Here is a 24,728-nt window from a genome sequence, read left to right on the forward strand (position 1 = left end):
TGTGGCTGGTTTGACAGTGCCAAGTGCCTCCTGCAAACTGACATCAGGAACCTGGCCTGGTGACTTTTGTTTCTCTGGGGAAAGGCCGTGGTTAATGTACAGGGCCGGGTGTCCTGAGTGGCCGGCTGCCTGCTGAAATTCCAAACGGATCAGGATACCTCCCAGATGGAAAGTGACCCCACAGGCAACTGTGGCTGGTTTGACAGTGCCAAGTGCCTCCTGCAAACTGACATCAGGAACCTGGCCTGGTGACTTTTGTTTCTCTGGGGAAAAGCCATCATTCTTCTCCAGTGCCCGTTGGCCCGGAGTGGACGGGTGCCTGCTCAAATTCCGCACGGATCAGGATACCTCCCAGATGGAAAGTACCACCACAGGCAACTGTGGCTGGTTTGACAGTGCCAAGTGCCTCCTGCAAACTGACATCAGGAACCTGGCCTGGTGACTTTTGTTTCTCTGGGGAAAGGCCATCGTTCATATCCTACAAACTGTGGCCCAGAGTGGCCGGCTGCCTGCTGAAATTCCGCACGGATCAGGATACCTCCCAGATGCAAGGTGCCCCACGGGAAACTGTGGCTGGTTTGACAGTGCCAAGTGCCTCCTGCCAACTGACATCAAGAACCTGGCCTGGTGACTTTTGTTTCTCTGGGGAAAGGCCATGGTTGGTATGATGAGCCTCCTGTCCTGGAGTGGCCGTCTGCCTGCTAAAATTCTGGACGGACCAGGATGCCGTCAAGATGCAAGGTGCCCCCAGAGGCAACTGTGGCTGGTTTGACAGTGCCAAGTGCTTCCTGCAAACTGACATCAGAAACCTGGCCTGGTGATTTTCTTTCCCAGGGGAAAGGCCATGGTTCATGTCCAGGGCCCGGTGGCTCGCAGTTGCCTGCTGCCTGCTGAAATTCCACACGGATCCGGATACCTCCCAGATGCAAGGTGCCCCCACAGGTAACTTTGGCTGGTTTGACAGTGCCAAGTGCGTCCTGCAAATTGACATCAGGAACCTGGCCTGGTGAGTTTTGTTTCTCTGGGGAAAGGCTATTATTCTTGTTCAGAGCCCGGTGGCTCGGAGTGGCCAGCTGACTGCTGAAATTCCGCATGGATCAGGATACCTCCCAGGTTCAAGGTGCCGCCACAGGCAACTGTGGCTGGTTTGACAGTGCCAAGCGCCTCCTGCCAACTGACATCAGGAACCTGGCCTGGTGACTTTTGTTTCTCATGGGAAGTGCCATCGTTCGTGTCCCGTACCCGGAGGCCAGGAGTGGCCGGCTGCCTGCTGAAATTCCGAACGGATCAGGATACTGCCCAGATGCAATGTGCCCCCACAGGCAACTGTGGCTGGTTTGACAGTGCCAAGTGCCTCCTGCCAACTGACACCAGCAACCTTGCCAGGTGTCTTTTGGTTCTCTGGGGAAAGGCCATCGTTCGTGTCCAGGGCCGGGTGTCCCTGGGTGTCCGGCTGCCTGCTGAAATTCCGAACGGATCAGGATACTGCCCAGGTGCAATGTGCTCCCACAGGCAACTGTGGCTGGTTTGACAGTGCCAAGCGCCTCCTGCCAACTGACATCAGGAACCTGGCCTGGTGACTTTTGTTTCTCATGGGAAGTGCCATCGTTCGTGTCCCGTACTCGGAGGCCAGGAGTGGCCGGCTGCCTGCTGAAATACCGCACAGATCAGGATAGCTCCCAGATGCAAGGTGCCCCCACAGGCACCTGTGGCTGGTTTGACAGTGCCAAGTGCCTCCTGCAAACTGACATCAGGAACCTGGCCTGGTGATTTTTCTTTGTCTGGGGAAAGGCCATTGTACGTGTCCAGGGCCTGTGGCCCGTAGTGGCTGGCCCCCTGCTGAAATTCCGAACGGATCAGGATACCTCCCAGACCGATAGTACCACCACAGGCAACTGTGGCTGGTTTGACAGTGCCAAGTGCCTCCTGCAAACTGACATCAGGAACCTGGCCTGGTGACTTTTATTTCTCTGGGGAAAGGCCATCGTTCCTCTCCAGGGCCCGTAGTCCGGAGTGGCCGACTGCCTGCTGAAATTCCTCATGGATCAGGATGCCTCCCACATGAAAGCTGCCCCCACAGGCAACTACGTCTGATTTGACAGTGCCATGTGCCTCCTGCAAACTGATATCAGGAACCTGGCCTGGTGATTTTTCTTTGTCTGGTGAAAGGCCATTGTACCTGTCCAGAGCCTGGTGGCCCGGAGTGGCCGGCTGCCTGCTGAAATTCCAAACGGATCACGATTCCTCCCAGAGCGAAAGTACCACCACAGGCAAATGTGGCTGGTTTGACAGTGCCAAGTGCCTCCTGCCAACTGACATCAGGAACCTGGCCTGGTGACTTTTGGTTCTCTGGGGAAAGGCCATCGTTCGTGTCCAGGGCCAGGTGTCCCTGGGTGTCCGGCTGCCTGCTGAAATTCCGAACGGATCAGGATACTGCCCAGGTGCAATGTGCTCCCACAGGCAACTGTGGCTGGTTTGACAGTGCCAAGTGCCTCCTGCAAACTGACATCAGGAACCTGGCCTGGTGACTTTTGTTTCTCAGGGGAAAGTCCATGGTTTATATCCTGGACCAGTTGGACCGCAGGGACCGGCTGCTTGCTGAAATTCCGAAAGCACCAGGATGCCTCCCAGATGCAAGGTGTCCCCACAGGTAATTGTGTCTGGTTCGAGAGTGCCATGTGCCTCCTGCAAACTGACATCGGAAAGCTGGGCTGGTCACTTTGGTTTCTCTGGGGAAAGGCCACGATTCATGTCCAGGGCCTTGCGGCCCGGAGTGGCCCGCTGCCTGCTGAAATTCCGCACGGATCAGGATACCTCCCAGACCGAAACTAAAACCATAGGCAACTGTGGCTGGTTTGACAGTGCCAAGTGCCTCCAGCAAACTGACATCAGGAACCTGGCCTGGTAAGTTTTGTTTCTCTGGGGAAAGGCCATCGTTCTTGTCCGGAGCCCGCCAGCCCGGAGTGGCCGGCTGCCTGCTGAAATTCTGCATGGATCAGGATGCCGCCGAGATGCAAGGTGCCCCACAGGCACCTGTGGCTGGTTTGACAGTGCCAAGTGCTTCCTGCAAACTGACATCAGAAACCTGGCCTGGTGATTTTCTTTCTCCGGGGAAAGGCCATGGTTCATGTCCAGGGCCCGGTGGCCCGCACTTGCCTGCTGCCTTCTGAAATTCCACACGGATCAGGATACCTCCCAGATGTAAGGTGCCACCACAGGCAAATGTGGCTGGTTTGACAGTGCCAAGTGCCTCCTGCCAACTGACATCAGGAACCTGGCCTTGTGAGTTTTGTTTCTCTGGGGAAAGGCCATCATTCTTGTTCAGAGCCCAGTGGCCCAGAGTGGCCGGCTGCCTGCTGAATTTCCGCACGGATCAGGATAGCTCCCAGATTCAAGGTGCCGCCACAGGCAACTGCAGCAGGTTTGACAGTGCCAAGTGCCTCCTGCAAACTGACATCAGGAACCTGGCCTGGTGACATTTATTTCTCTGGGGAAAGGCCATTGTACGTGTCCAAGGCCTAGTGGCCCAGAGTGGCCGGCTGCTTGCTGGAATTCTGCATGGATCAGGATGCCGCCGAGATGCAAGGTGCCCCCACAGGCACCTCTGGCTGGTTTGACAGTGCCAAGTGCCTCCTGCAAACAGACATCAGGAACCTGGCCTGGTGACTTTTGTTTCTCTGGGGAAAGGCCATCGTTCATATCCTACAAACTGTGGCCCAGAGTGGCCGGCTGCCTGCTGAAATTCCGCACGGATCAGGATACCTCCCAGATGCAAGGTGCCCCACGGGAAACTGTGGCCGGTTTGACAGTGCCAAGTGCCTCCTGCCAACTGACATCAAGAACCTGGCCTGGTGACTTTTGTTTCTCTGGGGAAAGGCCATGGTTGGTATCCTGAGCCTCGTGTCCTGGAGTGGCCGTCTGCCTGCTAAAATTCTGGACGGACCAGGATGCCGCCAAGATGCAAGGTGCCCCCAGAGGCAACTGTGGCTGGTTTGACAGTGCCAAGTGCTTCCTGCAAACTGACATCAGAAACCTGGCCTGGTGATTTTCTTTCCCAGGGGAAAGGCCATGGTTCATGTCCAGGGCCCGGTGGCTCGCAGTTGCCTGCTGCCTGCTGAAATTCCACACGGATCCGGATACCTCCCTGATGCAAGTTGCCCCCACCGGCAACTGTGGCTGGTTTGACAGTGCCATGTGCCTCCTGCAAACTGACATCAGGAACCTGGCCTGGTGACTTTTGTTTCCCTGGGGAAAGGCCATAGATGATGTCCAGTGCCCCCTGGCCTGGAGTGGCCGACTGCCTGCTGAAATTCCGCACGGATCAGGATATCTCCCAGATGCAAGGTGCCCCCACAGGCACCTGTGGCTGGTTTGACAGTGCCAAGTGCCTCCTGCAAACTGACATCAGGAACCTGGCCTGGTGACTTTTGTTTCTCAGGGGAAAGGCCATCGTTCCTCTCCAGGGCCCGGTGGCTCGTGTGGGCGGATACCTGCTAAAATTCCGCACAGATCAGAATACCTCCCAGATGGAAGGTGCCCACCCAGGCAACTGTGGCTGGTTTGACAGTGCCAAGTGCCTCCTGCAAACTGACATCAGGAACCTGGCCTGGTGATTTTTCTTTGTCTGGGGAAAGGCCATTGTACGTGTCCAGGGCCTGTGGCCCGTAGTGGTTGGCCCCCTGCTGAAATTCCGAACGGATCAGGATACCTCCCAGACCCATAGTACCACCTCAGGCAACTGTGGCTGGTTTGACAGTGCCAAGTGCCTCCTGCAAACTGACATCAGGAACCTGGCCGGGTGACTTTTGTTTCTCTGGGGAAAGGCCGTGGTTAATGTACAGGGCCGGGTGTCCTGAGTGGCCGGCTGCCTGCTGAAATTCCGCACGGATCAGGATACCTCCCAGATGGAAAGTGGCCCCACAGGCAACTGTGGCTGGTTTGACAGTGCCAAGTGCCTCCTGCAAACTGACATCAGGAACCTGGCCTGGTGACTTTTGTTTCTCTGCGGAAAAGCCATCATTCTTCTCCAGTGCCCGTTGGCCCGGAGTGGACGGGTGCCTGCTCAAATTCCGCACGGATCAGGATACCTCCCAGATGGAAAGTACCACCACAGGCAACTGTGGCTGGTTTGACAGTGCCAAGTGCCTCCTGCAAACTGACATCAGGAACCTGGCCTGGTGACTTTTGTTTCTCTGGGGAAAGGCCATCGTTCATATCCTACAAACTGTGGCCCAGAGTGGCCGGCTGCCTGCTGAAATTCCGCACGGATCAGGATACCTCCCAGATGCAAGGTGCCCCACGGGAAACTGTGGCTGGTTTGACAGTGCCAAGTGCCTCCTGCCAACTGACATCAAGAACCTGGCCTGGTGACTTTTGTTTCTCTGGCGAAAGGCCATGGTTGGTATGATGAGCCTCCTGTCCTGGAGTGGCCGTCTGCCTGCTAAAATTCTGGACGGACCAGGATGCCGCCAAGATGCAAGGTGCCCCCAGAGGCAACTGTGGCTGGTTTGACAGTGCCAAGTGCTTCCTGCAAACTGACATCAGAAACCTGGCCTGGTGATTTTCTTTCCCAGGGGAAAGGCCATGGTTCATGTCCAGGGCCCGGTGGCTCGCAGTTGCCTGCTGCCTGCTGAAATTCCGCACGGATCCGGATACCTCCCAGATGCAAGGTGCCCCCACAGGCAACTTTGGCTGGTTTGACAGTGCCAAGTGCCTCCTGCAAATTGACATCAGGAACCTGGCCTGGTGAGTTTTCTTTCTCTGGGGAAAGGCTATTATTCTTGTTCAGAGCCCGGTGGCTCGGAGTGGCCAGCTGACTGCTGAAATTCCGCATGGATCAGGATACCTCCCAGGTTCAAGGTGCCGCCACAGGCAACTGTGGCTGGTTTGACAGTGCCAAGCGCCTCCTGCCAACTGACATCAGGAACCTGGCCAGGTGACTTTTGTTTCTCATGGGAAGTGCCATCGTTCGTGTCCCGTACCCGGAGGCCAGGAGTGGCCGGCTGCCTGCTGAAATTCCGAACGGATCAGGATACTGCCCAGATGCAATGTGCTCCCACAGGCAACTGTGGCTGGTTTGACAGTGCCAAGTGCCTCCTGCAAACTGACATCAGGAACCTGGCCTGGTGACTTTTGTTTCTCAGGGGAAAGTCCATGGTTTATATCCTGGACCAGTTGGACCGCAGGGACCGGCTGCTTGCTGAAATTCCGAAAGCACCAGGATGCCTCCCAGATGCAAGGTGTCCCCACAGGTAATTGTGTCTGGTTTGAGAGTGCCATGTGCCTCCTGCAAACTGACATCGGAAAGCTGGGCTGGTCACTTTGGTTTCTCTGGGGAAAGGCCACGATTCATGTCCAGGGCCTTGCGGCCCGGAGTGGCCCGCTGCCTGCTGAAATTCCGCACGGATCAGGATACCTCCCAGACCGAAACTAAAACCATAGGCAACTGTGGCTGGTTTGACAGTGCCAAGCGCCTCCTGCCAACTGACATCAGGAACCTGGCCTGGTAAGTTTTGTTTCTCTGGGGAAAGGCCATCGTTCTTGTCCGGAGCCAGTTGGCCCGGAGTGGACGGGTGCCTGCTCAAATTCCGCACGGATCAGGATACCTCCCTGATGGAAAGTGGCCCCACAGGCAACTGTGGCTGGTTTGACAGTGCCAAGTGCCTCCTGCAAGCTGACATCAGGAACCTGGCCTGGTGACTTTTGTTTCTCTGGGGAAAAGCCATCATTCTTCTCCAGTGCCCGTTGGCCCGGAGTGGACGGGTGCCTGCTCAAATTCCGCACGGATCAGGATACCTCCCAGATGGAATGTACCACCACAGGCAACTGTGGCTGGTTTGACAGTGCCAAGTGCCTCCTGCAAACTGACATCCGGAGCCTGGCCTGGTGTCTTTTGTTTCTCAGGGGAAAGGCTTTCGCTCCTATCCATGGACGGGTGGCCAATAGTGGCTGGCTGCCTGCTGAAATTCCGCAAGGTTGAAGATACCTCCCAGATGGAAAGTACCACCACAGGCAACTGTGGCTGGTTTGACAGTGCCAAGTGCCTCCTGCAAACTGACATCAGGAACCTGGCCTGGTGACTTTTGTTTCTCAGGGGAAAGGTCATCGTTCGTGTCCAGTGCCCGGTGGCCTGGAGTGGCCAGCCGCCTGTTGAAATTCCGCACGGATGAGGATAACTCCCAGATGAAAGGAGCCCCCAGAGGCAACTGTGGCTGGTTTGACAGTGCCAAGTGCCTCCTTCAAACTGACATCAGGAACCTGGCCTGGTGACTTTTGTTTCTCTGGGGAAAGGCCATGGTTCATGTCCACGGCCTGGTGGCCCGGAGTGTCCGGCTGCCTGCTGAAATTCCGCATGGATCAGGATGCCGCCGAGATGCAAGGTGCCCCACAGGCACCTGTGGCTGGTTTGACAGTGCCAAGTGCTTCCTGCAAACTGACATCAGAAACCTGGCCTGGTGATTTTCTTTCTCCGGGGAAAGGCCATGGTTCATGTCCAGGTCCCGGTGGCCCGTACTTGCCTGCTGCCTGCTGAAATTCCACACGGATCAGGATACCTCCCAGATGTAAGGTGCCACCACAGGCAACTGTGGCTGGTTTGACAGTGCCAAGTGCCTCCTGCAAACTGACATCAGGAACCTGGCCTGGTGACTTTTGTTTTTCTGGGGAAAGGCCATCGTTCATATCCTACAAACTGTGGCCCATAGTGGCCGGCTGCCTGCTGAAATTCCGCACGGATCAGGATACCTCCCAGATGCAAGGTGCCCCACGGGAAACTGTGGCTGGTTTGACAGTGCCAAGTGCCTCCTGCCAACTGACATCAAGAACCTGGCCTGGTGACTTTTGTTTCTCTGGGGAAAGGCCATGGTTGGTATCCTGAGCCTGGTGTCCTGGAGTGGCCGTCTGCCTGCTAAAATTCTGGACGGACCAGGATGCCGCCAAGATGCAAGGTGCCCCCACAGGCAACTGTGGCTGGTTTGACAGTGCCAAGTGTTTCCTGCAAACTGACATCAGAAACCTGGCCTGGTGATTTTCTTTCTCAGGGGAAAGGCCATGGTTCATGTCCAGGGCCCGGTGGCTCGGAGTGGCCAGCTGACTGCTGAAATTCCGCATGGATCAGGATACCTCCCAGGTTCAAGGTGCCGCCACAGGCAACTGTGGCTGGTTTGACAGTGCCAAGTGCCTCCTGCAAACTGACATCAGGAACCTGGCCTGGTGATTTTTCTTTGTCTGGGGAAAGGCCATTGTACGTGTCCAGGGACTGTGGCCCGTAGTGGCTGGCCCCCTGCTGAAATTCCGAACGGATCAGGATACCTCCCAGACCGATAGTACCACCACAGGCAACTGTGGCTGGTTTGACAGTGCCAAGTGCCTCCTGCAAACTGACATCAGGAACCTGGCCTGGTGACTTTTATTTCTCTGGGGAAAGGCCATCGTTCCTCTCCAGGGCCCGTAGTCCGGAGTGGCCGGCTGCCTGCTGAAATTCCTCATGGATCAGGATGCCTCCCACATGAAAGGTGCCCCCACAGGCAACTACGTCTGATTTGACAGTGCCATGTGCCTCCTGCAAACTGATATCAGGAACCTGGCCTGGTGATTTTTCTTTGTCTGGTGAAAGGCCATTGTACCTGTCCAGAGCCTGGTGGCCCGGAGTGGCCGGCTGCCTGCTGAAATTCCAAACGGATCACGATTCCTCCCAGAGCGAAAGTACCACCACAGGCAACTGTGGCTGGTTTGACAGTGCCAAGTGCCTCCTGCCAACTGACATCAGCAACCTTGCCAGGTGACTTTTGGTTCTCTGGGGAAAGGCCATCGTTCGTGTCCAGGGCCGGGTGTCCCTGGGTGTCCGGCTGCCTGCTGAAATTCCGAACGGATCAGGATACTGCCCAGATGCAATGTGCTCCCACAGGCAACTGTGGCTGGTTTGACAGTGCCAAGTGCCTCCTGCAAACTGACATCAGGAACCTGGCCTGGTGACTTTTGTTTCTCAGGGGAAAGTCCATGGTTTATATCCTGGACCAGTTGGACCGCAGGGACCGGCTGCTTGCTGAAATTCCGAAAGCACCAGGATGCCTCCCAGATGCAAGGTGTCCCCACAGGTAATTGTGTCTGGTTTGAGAGTGCCATGTGCCTCCTGCAAACTGACGTCGGAAAGCTGGGCTGGTCACTTTGGTTTCTCTGGGGAAAGGCCATCGTTCTTGTCCGGAGCCCGCCAGCCCGGAGTGGCCGGCTGCCTGCTGAAATTCTGCATGGATCAGGATGCCGCCGAGATGCAAGGTGCCCCACAGGCACCTGTGGCTGGTTTGACAGTGCCAAGTGCTTCCTGCAAACTGACATCAGAAACCTGGCCTGGTGATTTTCTTTCTCCGGGGAAAGGCCATGGTTCATGTCCAGGGCCCGGTGGCCCGTACTTGCCTGCTGCCTTCTGAAATTCCACACGGATCAGGATACCTCCCAGATGTAAGGTGCCACCACAGGCAAATGTGGCTGGTTTGACAGTGCCAAGTGCCTCCTGCCAACTGACATCAGGAACCTGGCCTTGTGAGTTTTGTTTCTCTGGGGAAAGGCCATCATTCTTGTTCAGAGCCCAGTGGCCCAGAGTGGCCGGCTGCCTGCTGAATTTCCGCACGGATCAGGATAGCTCCCAGATTCAAGGTGCCGCCACAGGCAACTGCGGCAGGTTTGACAGTGCCAAGTGCCTCCTGCAAACTGACATCAGGAACCTGGCCTGGTGACATTTATTTCTCTGGGGAAAGGCCATTGTACGTGTCCAAGGCCTAGTGGCCCAGAGTGGCCGGCTGCTTGCTGGAATTCTGCATGGATCAGGATGCCGCCGAGATGCAAGGTGCCCCCACAGGCACCTCTGGCTGGTTTGACAGTGCCAAGTGCCTCCTGCAAACTGACATCAGGAACCTGGCCTGGTGACTTTTGTTTCTCTGGGGAAAGGCCATCGTTCATATCCTACAAACTGTGGCCCAGAGTGGCCGGCTGCCTGCTGAAATTCCGCACGGATCAGGATACCTCCCAGATGCAAGGTGCCCCACGGGAAACTGTGGCTGGTTTGACAGTGCCAAGTGCCTCCTGCCAACTGACATCAAGAACCTGGCCTGGTGACTTTTGTTTCTCTGGGGAAAGGCCATGGTTGGTATCCTGAGCCTCGTGTCCTGGAGTGGCCGTCTGCCTGCTAAAATTCTGGACGGACCAGGATGCCGCCAAGATGCAAGGTGCCCCCAGAGGCAACTGTGGCTGGTTTGACAGTGCCAAGTGCTTCCTGCAAACTGACATCAGAAACCTGGCCTGGTGATTTTCTTTCCCAGGGGAAAGGCCATGGTTCATGTCCAGGGCCCGGTGGCTCGCAGTTGCCTGCTGCCTGCTGAAATTCCACACGGATCCGGATACCTCCCTGATGCAAGTTGCCCCCACCGGCAACTGTGGCTGGTTTGACAGTGCCATGTGCCTCCTGCAAACTGACATCTGGAACCTGGCCTGGTGACTTTTGTTTCCCTGGGGAAAGGCCATAGATGATGTCCAGTGCCCCCTGGCCTGGAGTGGCCGACTGCCTGCTGAAATTCCACACGGATCAGGATATCTCCCAGATGCAAGGTGCCCCCACAGGCACCTGTGGCTGGTTTGACAGTGCCAAGTGCCTCCTGCAAACTGACATCAGGAACCTGGCCTGGTGATTTTTCTTTGTCTGGGGAAAGGCCATTGTACGTGTCCAGGGACTGTGGCCCGTAGTGGCTGGCCCCCTGCTGAAATTCCGAACGGATCAGGATACCTCCCAGACCGATAGTACCACCACAGGCAACTGTGGCTGGTTTGACAGTGCCAAGTGCCTCCTGCAAACTGACATCAGGAACCTGGCCTGGTGACTTTTATTTCTCTGGGGAAAGGCCATCGTTCCTCTCCAGGGCCCGTAGTCCGGAGTGGCCGGCTGCCTGCTGAAATTCCTCATGGATCAGGATGCCTCCCACATGAAAGGTGCCCCCACAGGCAACTACGTCTGATTTGACAGTGCCATGTGCCTCCTGCAAACTGATATCAGGAACCTGGCCTGGTGATTTTTCTTTGTCTGGTGAAAGGCCATTGTACCTGTCCAGAGCCTGGTGGCCCGGAGTGGCCGGCTGCCTGCTGAAATTCCAAACGGATCACGATTCCTCCCAGAGCGAAAGTACCACCACAGGCAACTGTGGCTGGTTTGACAGTGCCAAGTGCCTCCTGCCAACTGACATCAGCAACCTTGCCAGGTGACTTTTGGTTCTCTGGGGAAAGGCCATCGTTCGTGTCCAGGGCCGGGTGTCCCTGGGTGTCCGGCTGCCTGCTGAAATTCCGAACGGATCAGGATACTGCCCAGATGCAATGTGCTCCCACAGGCAACTGTGGCTGGTTTGACAGTGCCAAGTGCCTCCTGCAAACTGACATCAGGAACCTGGCCTGGTGACTTTTGTTTCTCAGGGGAAAGTCCATGGTTTATATCCTGGACCAGTTGGACCGCAGGGACCGGCTGCTTGCTGAAATTCCGAAAGCACCAGGATGCCTCCCAGATGCAAGGTGTCCCCACAGGTAATTGTGTCTGGTTTGAGAGTGCCATGTGCCTCCTGCAAACTGACGTCGGAAAGCTGGGCTGGTCACTTTGGTTTCTCTGGGGAAAGGCCATCGTTCTTGTCCGGAGCCCGCCAGCCCGGAGTGGCCGGCTGCCTGCTGAAATTCTGCATGGATCAGGATGCCGCCGAGATGCAAGGTGCCCCACAGGCACCTGTGGCTGGTTTGACAGTGCCAAGTGCTTCCTGCAAACTGACATCAGAAACCTGGCCTGGTGATTTTCTTTCTCCGGGGAAAGGCCATGGTTCATGTCCAGGGCCCGGTGGCCCGTACTTGCCTGCTGCCTTCTGAAATTCCACACGGATCAGGATACCTCCCAGATGTAAGGTGCCACCACAGGCAAATGTGGCTGGTTTGACAGTGCCAAGTGCCTCCTGCCAACTGACATCAGGAACCTGGCCTTGTGAGTTTTGTTTCTCTGGGGAAAGGCCATCATTCTTGTTCAGAGCCCAGTGGCCCAGAGTGGCCGGCTGCCTGCTGAATTTCCGCACGGATCAGGATAGCTCCCAGATTCAAGGTGCCGCCACAGGCAACTGCGGCAGGTTTGACAGTGCCAAGTGCCTCCTGCAAACTGACATCAGGAACCTGGCCTGGTGACATTTATTTCTCTGGGGAAAGGCCATTGTACGTGTCCAAGGCCTAGTGGCCCAGAGTGGCCGGCTGCTTGCTGGAATTCTGCATGGATCAGGATGCCGCCGAGATGCAAGGTGCCCCCACAGGCACCTCTGGCTGGTTTGACAGTGCCAAGTGCCTCCTGCAAACTGACATCAGGAACCTGGCCTGGTGACTTTTGTTTCTCTGGGGAAAGGCCATCGTTCATATCCTACAAACTGTGGCCCAGAGTGGCCGGCTGCCTGCTGAAATTCCGCACGGATCAGGATACCTCCCAGATGCAAGGTGCCCCACGGGAAACTGTGGCTGGTTTGACAGTGCCAAGTGCCTCCTGCCAACTGACATCAAGAACCTGGCCTGGTGACTTTTGTTTCTCTGGGGAAAGGCCATGGTTGGTATCCTGAGCCTCGTGTCCTGGAGTGGCCGTCTGCCTGCTAAAATTCTGGACGGACCAGGATGCCGCCAAGATGCAAGGTGCCCCCAGAGGCAACTGTGGCTGGTTTGACAGTGCCAAGTGCTTCCTGCAAACTGACATCAGAAACCTGGCCTGGTGATTTTCTTTCCCAGGGGAAAGGCCATGGTTCATGTCCAGGGCCCGGTGGCTCGCAGTTGCCTGCTGCCTGCTGAAATTCCACACGGATCCGGATACCTCCCTGATGCAAGTTGCCCCCACCGGCAACTGTGGCTGGTTTGACAGTGCCATGTGCCTCCTGCAAACTGACATCTGGAACCTGGCCTGGTGACTTTTGTTTCCCTGGGGAAAGGCCATAGATGATGTCCAGTGCCCCCTGGCCTGGAGTGGCCGACTGCCTGCTGAAATTCCACACGGATCAGGATATCTCCCAGATGCAAGGTGCCCCCACAGGCACCTGTGGCTGGTTTGACAGTGCCAAGTGCCTCCTGCAAACTGACATCAGGAACCTGGCCTGGTGACTTTTGTTTCTCTGGGGAAAGGCCATCGTTCCTCTCCAGGGCCCGGTGGCTCGAGTGGGCGGATACCTGCTAAAATTCCGCACAGATCAGGACACCTCCCAGATGGAAGGTGCCCGCCCAGGCAACTGTGGCTGGTTTGACAGTGCCAAGTGCCTCCTGCAAACTGACATCAGGAACCTGGCCTGGTGATTTTTCTTTGTCTGGGGAAAGGCCATTGTACGTGTCCAGGGCCTGTGGCCCGTAGTGGCTGGCCCCCTGCTGAAATTCCGAACGGATCAGGATACCTCCCAGACCGATAGTACCACCTCAGGCAACTGTGGCTGGTTTGACAGTGCCAAGTGCCTCCTGCAAACTGACATCAGGAACCTGGCCGGGTGACTTTTGTTTCTCTGGGGAAAGGCCGTGGTTAATGTACAGGGCCGGGTGTCCTGAGTGGCCGGCTGCCTGCTGAAATTCCGCACGGATCAGGATACCTCCCAGATGGAAAGTGGCCCCACAGGCAACTGTGGCTGGTTTGACAGTGCCAAGTGCCTCCTGCAAACAGACATCAGGAACCTGGCCTGGTAACTTGTGTTTCTCTGGGGAAAAGCCATCATTCTTCTCCAGTGCCCGTTGGCCCGGAGTGGACGGGTGCCTGCTCAAATTCCGCACGGATCAGGATACCTCCCAGATGGAAAGTACCACCACAGGCAACTGTGGCTGGTTTGACAGTGCCAAGTGCCTCCTGCAAACTGACATCAGGAGCCTGGCCTGGTGTCTTTTGTTTCTCAGGGGAAAGGCTTTCGTTCCTATCCATGGACGTCTGGCCAATAGTGGCTGGCTGTCTGCTGAAATTCCGCACGGTTGAAGATACCTCCCAGATGGAAAGTACCACCACAGGCAACTGTGGCTGGTTTGACAGTGCCAAGTGCTTCCTGCAAACTGACATCAGAAACCTGGCCTGGTGATTTTCTTTCTCAGGGGAAAGGCCATGGCTCATTTCCAGGGCCCGGTGGCCCCTACTTGCCTGCTGCCTGCTGAAATTCCACACGGATCAGGATACCTCCCAGATGTAAGGTGCCACCACAGGCAACTGTGGCTGGTTTGACAGTGCCAAGTGCCTCCTGCAAACTGACATCAGGAACCTGGCCTTGTGAGTTTTGTTTCTCTGGGGAAAGGCCATCATTCTTGTTCAGAGCCCAGTGGCCCGGAGTGGCCGGCTGCCTGCTGAAATTCCGCACGGATCAGGATACCTCCCAGATTCAAGGTGCCGCCACAGGCAACTGTGGCTGGCTTGAGAGTGCCAAGTGCCTCCTGCAAACTGACATCAGGAACCTGGCCTGGTGACTGTTGTTTCTCTGGGGAAAGGCCATCATTCTTTTCCGGGGCCCGCCGGCCCGGAGTGGCCGGCTGCCTTCTGAAATTCCACACGGTTGAGGATACCTCCCAGATGCAAGGTAGACCCACAGACAACTGTGGCTGGTTTGACAGTGCCAAGTGCCTCCTGCAAACTGACATCAGGAACCTGGCCTGGTGACTTTTGTTTCTCTGGGGAAAGGCCATGGTTCTTGTCCACGGCCTGGTGGCCCGGAGTGTCCGGCTGCCTCCTGAAATTCCGCATGGATCAGAATGCCTCCAGGATGAAAGGTGCCCCCATAGGCAACTGTGGCTGGTTTGACAGTGCCAAGTGCCTCCTCCAAACAGACATCAGGAACCTGGCCTGGTAAGTTTTGTTTCTCTGGGGAAAGGCCATCGTTCTTGTCCGGGTTCCGCCGGCCTGGAGTCGCCGGCTGTCTGCTGAAATTCCACACGGTTGAGGCTACCTCCCAGATGCAAGGCGCCCCCACAGGCAACTGTGGCTGGTTTGACAGTGCCATGTGCCTCCTGCAAACTGACATCAGGAACCTGACCTGGTGACTTTCGCTTGTCTGGGGAAAGGCCATAGATGATGTCCAGTGCCCCCTGGCCCGGAGTGGCCGACTGCCTGCTGAAATTCCGCACGGATCAGGATACCTCCCAGATGCAAGGTGCCCCCACAGGCAACTGTGGCTTGTTTGACAGTGCCAAGTGCCTCCTGCAAACTGACATCAGGAACCTGGCCTGGTGAGTTTTGTTTCTCTGGGGAAAGGTCATGGTTCATATCCTGGACCCGTAGTCCAGGAGTGGCCGGCTGCCTGCTGAAATTCTGAACGGATTAGGATGCCGCCCTGATGCAAGGTACCACCACAGGAAACTGTGGCAGGTTTGACAGTGCCAAGTGCCTCCTGCAAACTGACATCAGGAACCTGACCTGGTAAGTTTTGTTTCTCTGGGGAAAGGCCATCGTTCCTGTCCGGGGCCCGCTGGCCCGGAGTGGCCGGCTGCCTTCTGAAATTCCACACGGTTGAGGATACCTCCTAGATGCAAGGTGGCCCCACAGGCAACTGTGGCTGGTTTGACAGTGCCAAGTGCCTCCTGCAAACTGACATCAGGAACCTGGCCTGGTAACTTTTGTTTCTCTGGGGAAAGGCCATCGTTCTTGTCCGGGGCGGCCGGCCCGGAGTGGCTGGCTGTCTGCTGAAATTCCACAGGGTTAAGGCTACCTCCCAGATGCAAGGCGCCCCCACAGGCAACTGTGGCTGGTTTGACAGTGCCATGTGCCTCCTGCAAACTGACATCAGGAACCTGGCCTGGTGACTTTTGTTTCTCTGGGGAAAGGCCATGGTTCGTATCCTGGATACGTAGGACCGGAGAGGCCGTCTGCCTGTTGAAATTCCTCACGGATCAGGATGCCGCCGAGATGCAAGATGCCCCCACAGGCAACTGTGGCTGCTTCGACAGTGCCAAGTGCCTCCTGCAAACTGACATCAGGAACCTGGCCGGGTGACTTTTGTTTCTCTGGGGAAAGGCCATGGTTCATATCCTGGACCCGTAGGCCAGGAGTGGCCGGCTGCCTGCTGAAATTCCGAACGGATCAGGATGCCTCCCAGATGCAAGGTGCCCCCAGAGGCAATTGTGGCTGGTTTGACAGTGCCAAGTGCCTCCTGCAAACTGACATCAGGAACCTGGCCTGGTGACATTTATTTCTCTGGGGAAAAGCCATTGTACGTGTCCAGGGCCTAGTGGCCCGGAGTGGCCGGCTGCTTGCTGGACTTCTGCATGGATCAGGATGCCGCCGAGATGCAAGGTACCCCCACAGGCACCTGTGGCTGGTTTGACAGTGCCAAGTGCCTCCTGCCAACTGACATCAAGAACCTGGCCTGGTGACTTTTGTTTCTCTGGGGAAAGGCCATGGTTGGTATCCTGAGCCTCGTGTCCTGGAGTGGCCGTCTGCCTGCTAAAATTCTGGACGGACCAGGATGCCGCCAAGATGCAAGGTGCCCCCAGAGGCAACTGTGGCTGGTTTGACAGTGCCAAGTGCTTCCTGCAAACTGACATCAGAAACCTGGCCTGGTGATTTTCTTTCCCAGGGGAAAGGCCATGGTTCATGTCCAGGGCCCGGTGGCTCGCAGTTCCCTGCTGCCTGCTGAAATTCCACACGGATCCGGATACCTCCCTGATGCAAGTTGCCCCCACCGGCAACTGTGGCTGGTTTGACAGTGCCATGTGCCTCCTGCAAACTGACATCAGGAACCTGGCCTGGTGACTTTTGTTTCCCAGGGGAAAGGCCATAGATGATGTCCAGTGCCTTCTGGCCTGGAGTGGCCGACTGCCTGCTGAAATTCTGCATGGATCAGGATGCCGCCGAGATGCAAGGTGCCCCACAGGCACCTGTGGCTGGTTTGACAGTGCCAAGTGCTTCCTGCAAACTGACATCAGAAACCTGGCCTGGTGATTTTCTTTCTCCGGGGAAAGGCCATGGTTCATGTCCAGGGCTTGGTGGCCCGTACTTGCCTGCTGCCTGCTGAAATTCCACACGGATCAGGATACCTCCCAGATGTAAGGTGCCACCACAGGCAACTGTGGCTGGTTTGACAGTGCCAAGTGCCTCCTGCAAACTGACATCAGGAACCTGGCCCGGTGACTTTTGTTTCTCTGGGGAAAGGCCATCGTTCATATCCTACAAACTGTGGCCCAGAGTGGCCGGCTGCCTGCTGAAATTCCGCACGGATCAGGATACCTCCCAGATGCAAAGTGCCCCACGGGAAACTGTGGCTGGTTTGACAGTGCCAAGTGCCTCCTGCCAACTGACATCAGGAACCTGGCCTGGTGACTTTTGTTTCTCTGGGGAAAGGCCATGGTTGGTATCCTGAGCCTGGTGTCCTGGAGTGGCCGTCTGCCTGCTAAAATTCTGGACGGACCAGGATGCCGCCAAGATGCAAGGTGCCCCCAGAGGCAACTGTGGCTGGTTTGACAGTGCCAAGTGCTTCCTGCAAACTGACATCAGAAACCTGGCCTGGTGATTTTCTTTCCCAGGGGAAAGGCCATGGATCATGTCCAGGGCCCGGTGGCTCGCAGTTGCCTGCTGCCTGCTGAAATTCCACACGGATCCGGATACCTCCCTGATGCAAGTTACCCCCACCGGCAACTCTGGCTGGTTTGACAGTGCCATGTGCCTCCTGCAAACTGACATCAGGAACCTGGCCTGGTGACTTTTGTTTCCCTGGGGAAAGGCCATAGATGATGTCCAGTGCCCCCTGGCCTGGAGTGGCCGACTGCCTGCTGAAATTCCGCACGGATCAGGATATCTCCCAGATGCAAGATGCCCCCACAGGCACCTGTGGCTGGTTTGACAGTGCCAAGTGCCTCCTGCAAACTGACATCAGGAACCTGGCCTGGTGACTTTTGTTTCTCTGGGGAAAGGCCATCGTTCCTCTCCAGGGCCCGGTGGCTCGAGTGGGCGGATACCTGCTAAAATTCCGCACAGATCAGGATACCTCCCAGATGGAAGGTGCCCGCCCAGGCAACTGTGGCTGGTTTGACAGTGCCAAGTGCCTCCTGCAAACTGACATCAGGAACCTGGCCTGGTGATTTTTCTTTGTCTGGGGAAAGGCCATTGTACGTGTCCAGGGCCTGTGGCCCGGAGTGGCTGGCCCCCTGCTGAAATTCCGAACGGATCAGGATACCTCCCAGACCGATAGTACCACCTCAGGCAACTGTGGCTGGTTTGACAGTGCCAAGTGCCTCCTGCAAACTGACATCAGGAACCTGGCCGGGTGACTTTTGTTTCTCTGGGGAAAGGCCGTGGTTAATGTACAGGGCCGGGTGTCCTGAGTGGCCGGCTGCCTGCTGAAATTCCGCATGGATCAGGATACCTCCCAGATGGAAAGTGGCCCCACAGGCAACTGTGGCTGGTTTGACAGTGCCAAGTGCCTCCTGCAAACTGACATCAGGAACCTGGCCTGGTGACTTTTGTTTCTCAGGGGAAAAGCCATCATTCTTCTCCAGTGCCCGTTGGCCCGGAGTGGACGGGTGCCTGCTCAAATTCCGCACGGATCAGGATACCTCCCAGATGGAAAGTACCACCACAGGCAACTGTGGCTGGTTTGACAGTGCCAAGTGCCTCCTGCAAACTGACATCAGGAGCCTGGCCTGGTGTCTTTTGTTTCTCAGGGGAAAGGCTTTCGTTCCTATCCATGGACGGCTGGCCAATAGTGGCTGGCTGTCTGCTGAAATTCCGCACGGTTGAAGATACCTCCCAGATGGAAAGTACCACCACAGGCAACTGTGGCTGGTTTGACAGTGCCAAGTGCTTCCTGCAAACTGACATCAGAAACCTGGCCTGGTGATTTTCTTTCTCAGGGGAAAGGCCATGGCTCATGTCCAGGGCCCGGTGGCCCCTACTTGCCTGCTGCCTGCTGAAATTCCACACGGATCAGGATACCTCCCAGATGTAAGGTGCCACCACAGGCAACTGTGGCTGGTTTGACAGTGCCAAGTGCCTCCTGCAAACTGACATCAGGAACCTGGCCTGGTGACTGTTGTTTCTCTGGGGAAAGGCCATCATTCTTTTCCGGGGCCGCCGGCCCGGAGTGGCCGGCTGCCTTCTGAAATTCCACACGGTTGAGGATACCTCCCAGATGCAAGGTGGACCCACAGACAACTGTGGCTGGTTTGACAGTGCCAAGTGCCTCCTGCAAACTGACATCAGGAACCTGGCCTGGTGACTTTTGTTTCTCAGGGGAAAGGCCATGGTTCTTGTCCACGGCCTGGTGGCCCGGAGTGTCCGGCTGCCTCCTGAAATTCCGCATGGATCAGAATGCCTCCAGGATGAAAGGTGCCCCCATAGGCAACTGTGGCTGGTTTGACAGTGCCAAGTGCCTCCTCCAAACAGACATCAGGAACCTGGCCTGGTAAGTTTTGTTTCTCTGGGGAAAGGCCATCGTTCTTGTCCGGGTTCCGCCGGCCCGGAGTCGCCGGCTGTCTGCTGAAATTCCACACGGTTGAGGCTACCTCCCAGATGCAAGGCGCCCCCACAGGCAACTGTGGCTGGTTTGACAGTGCCATGTGCCTCCTGCAAACTGACATCAGGAACCTGACCTGGTGACTTTCGCTTGTCTGGGGAAAGGCCATAGATGATGTCCAGTGCCCCCTGGCCCGGAGTGGCCGACTGCCTGCTGAAATTCCGCACGGATCAGGATACCTCCCAGATGCAAGGTGCCCCCACAGGCAACTGTGGCTTGTTTGACAGTGCCAAGTGCCTCCTGCAAACTGACATCAGGAACCTGGCCTGGTGAGTTTTGTTTCTCTGGGGAAAGGTCATGGTTCATATCCTGGACCCGTAGTCCAGGAGTGGCCGGCTGCCTGCTGAAATTCTGAACGGATTAGGATGCCGCCCTGATGCAATGTACCACCACAGGAAACTGTGGCAGGTTTGACAGTGCCAAGTGCCTCCTGCAAACTGACATCAGGAACCTGACCTGGTAAGTTTTGTTTCTCTGGGGAAAGGCCATCGTTCCTGTCCGGGGCCCGCTGGCCCGGAGTGGCCGGCTGCCTTCTGAAATTCGACACGGTTGAGGATACCTCCTAGATGCAAGGTGGCCCCACAGGCAACTGTGGCTGGTTTGACAGTGCCAAGTGCCTCCTGCAAACTGACATCAGGAACCTGGCCTGGTAACTTTTGTTTCTCTGGGGAAAGGCCATGGTTCTTGTCCACGGCCTGGTGGCCCGGAGTGTCCGGCTGCCTCCTGAAATTCCGCATGGATGAGAATGCCTCCCAGATGAAAAGTGCCCCCAGAGGCAACTGTGGCTGGTTTGACAGTGCCAAGTGCCTCCTGCAAACTGACATCAGGAACCTGGCCTGGTAAGTTTTGTTTCTCTGGGGAAAGGCCATAGTTCTTGTCCGGGGCGGCCGGCCCGGAGTGGCTGGCTGTCTGCTGAAATTCCACAGGGTTAAGGCTACCTCCCAGATGCAAGGCGCCCCCACAGGCAACTGTGGCTGGTTTGACAGTGCCATGTGCCTCCTGCAAACTGACATCAGGAACCTGGCCTGGTGACTTTTGTTTCTCTGGGGAAAGGCCATGGTTCGTATCCTGGATACGTAGGACCGGAGAGGCCGGCTGCCTGTTGAAATTCCTCACGGATCAGGATGCCGCCGAGATGCAAGATGCCCCCACAGGCAACTGTGGCTGCTTCGACAGTGCCAAGTGCCTCCTGCAAACTGACATCAGGAACCTGGCCGGGTGACTTTTGTTTCTCTGGGGAAAGGCCATGGTTCATATCCTGGACCCGTAGGCCAGGAGTGGCCGGCTGCCTGCTGAAATTCCGAACGGATCAGGATGCCTCCCAGATGCAAGGTGCCCCCAGAGGCAATTGTGGCTGGTTTGACAGTGCCAAGTGCCTCCTGCAAACTGACATCAGGAACCTGGCCTGGTGACATTTATTTCTCTGGGGAAAGGCCATTGTACGTGTCCAGGGCCTAGTGGCCCGGAGTGGCCGGCTGCTTGCTGGACTTCTGCATGGATCAGGATGCCGCCAAGATGCAAGGTGCCCCCACAGGCACCTGTGGCTGGTTTGACAGTGCCAAGTGCCTCCTGCCAACTGACATCAAGAACCTGGCCTGGTGACTTTTGTTTCTCTGGGGAAAGGCCATGGTTGGTATCCTGAGCCTCGTGTCCTGGAGTGGCCGTCTGCCTGCTAAAATTCTGGACGGACCAGGATGCCGCCAAGATGCAAGGTGCCCCCAGAGGCAACTGTGGCTGGTTTGACAGTGCCAAGTGCTTCCTGCAAACTGACATCAGAAACCTGGCCTGGTGATTTTCTTTCCCAGGGGAAAGGCCATGGTTCATGTCCAGGGCCCGGTGGCTCGCAGTTCCCTGCTGCCTGCTGAAATTCCACACGGATCCGGATACCTCCCTGATGCAAGTTGCCCCCACCGGCAACTGTGGCTGGTTTGACAGTGCCATGTGCCTCCTGCAAACTGACATCAGGAACCTGGCCTGGTGACTTTTGTTTCCCAGGGGAAAGGCCATAGATGATGTCCAGTGCCTTCTGGCCTGGAGTGGCCGACTGCCTGCTGAAATTCCGCATGGATCAGGATGCCGCCGAGATGCAAGGTGCCCCACAGGCACCTGTGGCTGGTTTGACAGTGCCAAGTGCTTCCTGCAAACTGACATCAGAAACCTGGCCTGGTGATTTTCTTTCTCCGGGGAAAGGCCATGGTTCATGTCCAGGGCTTGGTGGCCCGTACTTGCCTGCTGCCTGCTGAAATTCCACACGGATCAGGATACCTCCCAGATGTAAGGTGCCACCACAGGCAACTGTGGCTGGTTTGACAGTGCCAAGTGCCTCCTGCAAACTGACATCAGGAACCTGGCCCGGTGACTTTTGTTTCTCTGGGGAAAGGCCATCGTTCATATCCTACAAACTGTGGCCCAGAGTGGCCGGCTGCCTGCTGAAATTCCGCACGGATCAGGATACCTCCCAGATGCAAAGTGCCCCACGGGAAACTGTGGCTGGTTTGACAGTGCCAAGTGCCTCCTGCCAACTGACATCAAGAACCTGGCCTGGTGACTTTTGTTTCTCTGGGGAAAGGCCATGGTTGGTATCCTGAGCCTGGTGTCCTGGAGTGGCCGTCTGCCTGCTAAAATTCTGGATGGACCAGGATGCCTCCCAGATGCAATGTGCCCCCAGAGGCACCTGTGGCTGGTTTAACAGTGCCAAGTGCCTCCTGCAAACTGACATCAGGAACCTGGCCTGGTGACATTTATTTCTCTGGGGAAAGGCCATTGTACGTGTCCAAGGCCTAGTGGCCCGGAGTGGCCGGCTGCTTGCTGGAATTCTGCATGGATCAGGATGCCGCCGAGATGCAAGGTGCCCCCACAGGCACCTGTGGCTGGTTTGACAGTGCCAAGTGTCTCCTGCAAACTGACATCAGGAACCTGGCCTGGTGACTTTTGTTTCTCTGGGGACAGGCCATGGTTCATATCCTACAAACTGTGGCCATGAGTGGCCGGCTGCCTGCTGAAATTCCGCACGGATCAGGATACCTCCCAGATGCAAGGCGCCCCACGGGAAACTGTGGCTGGTTTGACAGTGCCAAGTGCCTCCTGCCAACTGACATCAAGAACCTGGCCTGGTGACTTTTGTTTCTCTGGGGAAAGGCCATGGTTGGTATCCTGAGCCTGGTGTCCTGGAGTGGCCGTCTGCCTGCTAAAATTCTGGACGGACCAGGATGCCTCCCAGATGCAAGGTGCCCCCAGAGGCAACTGTGGCTGGTTTGACAGTGCCAAGTGCCTCCTGCAAACTGACATCAGGAACCTGGCCTGGTAACTTTTGTTTCTCTGGGGAAAGGCCATGGTTCATGTCCACGGCCTGGTGGCCCGGAGTGTCCGGCTGCCTGCTGAAATTCCGCATGGATCAGGATGCCGCCGCGATGCAAGGTGCCCCACAGGCACCTGTGGCTGCTTCGACAGTGCCAAGTGCTTCCTGCAAACTGACATCAGAAACCTGGCCTGGTGATTTTCTTTCTCAGGGGAAAGGCCATGGCTCATGTCCAGGGCCCGGTGGCCCCTACTTGCCTGCTGCCTGCTGAAATTCCACACGGATCAGGATACCTCCCAGATGTAAGGTGCCACCACAGGCAACTGTGGCTGGTTTGACAGTGCCAAGTGCCTCCTGCAAACTGACATCAGGAACCTGGCCTTGTGAGTTTTGTTTCTCTGGGGAAAGGCCATCATTCTTGTTCAGAGCCCAGTGGCCCGGAGTGGCCGGCTGCCTGCTGAAATTCCGCACGGATCAGGATACCTCCCAGATTCAAGGTGCCGCCACAGGCAACTGTGGCTGGCTTGAGAGTGCCAAGTGCCTCCTGCAAACTGACATCAGGAACCTGGCCTGGTGACTTTTGTTTCTCTGGGGAAAGGCCATCATTCTTTTCCGGGGCCCGCCGGCCCGGAGTGGCCGGCTGCCTTCTGAAATTCCACACGGTTGAGGATACCTCCCAGATGCAAGGTGGACCCACAGACAACTGTGGCTGGTTTGACAGTGCCGAGTGCCTCCTGCAAACTGACATCAGGAACCTGGCCTGGTGACTTTTGTTTCTCTGGGGAAAGGCCATGGTTCTTGTCCACGGCCTGGTGGCCCGGAGTGTCCGGCTGCCTCCTGAAATTCCGCATGGATCAGAATGCCTCCAGGATGAAAAGTGCCCCCATAGGCAACTGTGGCTGGTTTGACAGTGCCAAGTGCCTCCTCCAAACAGACATCAGGAACCTGGCCTGGTGAGTTTTGTTTCTCTGGGGAAAGGTCATGCTTCATATCCTGGACCCGTAGTCCAGGAGTGGCCGGCTGCCTGCTGAAATTCTGAACGGATTAGGATGCCGCCCAGATGCAAGGTACCACCACAGGAAACTGTGGCAGGTTGGACAGTGCCAAGTGCCTCCTGCAAACTGACATCAGGAACCTGACCTGGTAAGTTTTGTTTCTCTGGGGAAAGGCCATCGTTCTTGTCCGGGGCCGCCGGCCCGGAGTGGCTGGCTGTCTGCTGAAATTCCACAGGGTTAAGGCTACCTCCCAGATGCAAGGCGCCCCCACAGGCAACTGTGGCTGGTTTGACAGTGCCATGTGCCTCCTGCAAACTGACATCAGGAACCTGACCTTGTGACTTTCGCTTGTCTGGGGAAAGGCCATAGATGATGTCCAGTGCCCCCTGGCCCGGAGTGGCCGACTGCCTGCTGAAATTCCGCACGGATCAGGATACCTCCCAGATGCAAGGTGCCCCCACAGGCAACTGTGGCTTGTTTGACAGTGCCAAGTGCCTCCTGCAAACTGACATCAGGAACCTGGCCTGGTGAGTTTTGTTTCTCTGGGGAAAGGTCATGGTTCATATCCTGGACCCGTAGTCCAGGAGTGGCCGGCTGCCTGCTGAAATTCTAAACGGATTAGGATGCCGCCCAGATGCAAGGTACCACCACAGGAAACTGTGGCAGGTTTGACAGTGCCAAGTGCCTCCTCCAAACAGACATCAGGAACCTGGCCTGGTGACTTTTGTTTCTCTGGGGAAAGGCCATGGTTCGTATCCTGGATACGTAGGACCGGAGAGGCCGGCTGCCTGTTGAAATTCCTCACGGATCAGGATGCCGCCGAGATGCAAGATGCCCCCACAGGCACCTGTGGCTGCTTCGACAGTGCCAAGTGCCTCCTGCAAACTGACATCAGGAACCTGGCCAGGTGACTTTTGTTTCTCTGGGGAA

This window comes from Passer domesticus, chromosome 1 (genome assembly GCF_036417665.1).
Source record: "Passer domesticus isolate bPasDom1 chromosome 1, bPasDom1.hap1, whole genome shotgun sequence".
Classification (NCBI taxonomy): Eukaryota; Metazoa; Chordata; class Aves; order Passeriformes; family Passeridae; genus Passer; species Passer domesticus.